Source organism: Apium graveolens, chromosome 9 (genome assembly GCF_009905375.1).
Source record: "Apium graveolens cultivar Ventura chromosome 9, ASM990537v1, whole genome shotgun sequence".
In the NCBI taxonomy this organism is placed as follows: domain Eukaryota; kingdom Viridiplantae; phylum Streptophyta; class Magnoliopsida; order Apiales; family Apiaceae; genus Apium; species Apium graveolens.
The window spans coordinates 93677591-93679456 of NC_133655.1; the positions used below are offsets into that span (position 1 = coordinate 93677591).

The window sequence follows — 1866 nt, forward strand, 5'->3', positions numbered from 1 at the left end:
GTTAATCTCTAATGAAGCGAAAGTGAATTTAGGGGTTTAGAAATTGCCATGCTAGCATAGGCTCATGTATTTGATATACATGATTCGTAGGTAGTTTTAACCATCTTACTTACCCTATGTAATCATGATAGATAACTTGTGCATTAAACCGTTATATTGTCAAATTCTATAGACATATAGGGTCTCAATATAATTGGTGTCTATTCAGCTTCTATCTCTTTTGTGGATGTCTGGTAGTATGGTATTCGTACAATGAAAGTTGGTGTTTATCAGTTTCGTGCTATCAGATTAGTGTCATCACCATTGCATGCTAAGGTTAAGAACGAAAAGGCTATTGAATGAAGTATTTAATGAAGTTAGAATCCCATGTTTGTGTCATATAGTATTCAACTCTCTTTATTCTCTTAGTTAATATTCTTTAGTATATTCTCTTAGTTAAGCGTAGTTAAAACAATCTCAATTTGTTATTCGTCTTAACATTGGATAATAACCATATCATTGTTGCATAAGTATATTGATTAAACCAGTCCCTATGGGAACGAACTAGAATTAATTCTATATTACTTGCGATCACGTATACTTGTGTGAATATTAGCGCGTGTTCTAGCCCTAACAAGTTTTTGGCAGCACTGTCGGGGACTTCGGTGTTAATTTTTAATCTATATATTTATCATCATTGGTCGTTAAAGTTCAGTGACTCGGAAATTGTTACTTACTAATTTCCTTGTCGTGTTTCAGGTACTCTAGCGAGCGTGTATGCATACGCATTCTCGATCTCGTAAGAGAATACTGGATCAAGCTGAGGAAGAAGTTATAGTAGCTAAGGAAGTTTTCGAGAAAGTTCTTGTCGAGGAAAAAGTTGAAGAAGAAGTAATTATTGCAATGGGAGATCCAGAAGTGAATCCAAAGGCTTTGATAGATTACTCTCAACCGAAGATTACTGATATTCAGTCTAGCATTGTCCAACCAGCCATCTCGGCTAACACCTTTGAGATCAAGTCGAGCACGATTCAGATGATACATAACTCAGTTTAGTTTGGGGGTTCTCTGACAGAAGACCCCAACATGCACATCAGAGATTTCATGGAGATCTGTGACAATTTCAAGTTTAATAGAGTTTCTGAAGATGCTATTAAGTTGAGGCTTTTCCCATTCTCTTTGCGGGATAAAGTGAAGTATTGATTATATTCTCTACCACTAGGGTCTATCACCAAATGGGAGGATCTTGCTCAAAAGTTCTTAACTAATTTTTTTCCTATGGCGAAGACTTCTACAATCAGAAACACACTTACTCAATTCGCTCAGCAATCTGGAGAATCTTTATGTGAGGCTTGGGATCGCTACAAAGAGATGCTTAGAATGTGTCCTCGCCATGGGATGCCTGACTAGATGATCAATAACTGCTTCTATGATGGTATGGGTGCTACTTTTAGACCTATGCTTGATGCAGCATCAGGAGGAGCATTGTGGTCTAAAAGCTATGATGAAGCTTATGAATTGATTGAACTGATGGCTGCTATTGAATACCAGAATTCTACTCAGAGACTATCTCAGGGCAAGGTAGCAGGAATTATGGAGTTAGATACAGCTACTGCTATAGCTGCTCAGCTTAAGGCTTTGACGATGAAGTTGGATTCTTTGGCTAATTATGGACTTAATCAGATCACCAGTGTCTGTGAGCTTTGTGTTGGTGCCCATGAGACGGAGCAGTGTGTTATTTCTAGTGAATCAGCTCAGTTCGTGAGCAACTTTCAGAGGTCGCAACAACCTGTGCTAGCCACCTATCATCCCAATAACCGCAATCATCCTAACTTTAGCTGGAGCAACACTCAGATTGCAGTTCAGCAGCCTTATCAGCAGTATCTA

At 38.4% G+C, this 1866-nt stretch overlaps 1 non-coding gene across 1 annotated transcript; it reads right to left on the reverse strand.

Annotated features, from left to right (window-relative positions):
- Positions 1-1272: 1272 nt before the first annotated feature.
- On the reverse strand, positions 1273-1379 carry LOC141688692 (small nucleolar RNA R71). Its single transcript, XR_012562125.1, has one exon. It is a non-coding gene; the product is annotated as a small nucleolar RNA R71 (small nucleolar RNA).
- Positions 1380-1866: the final 487 nt, after the last annotated feature.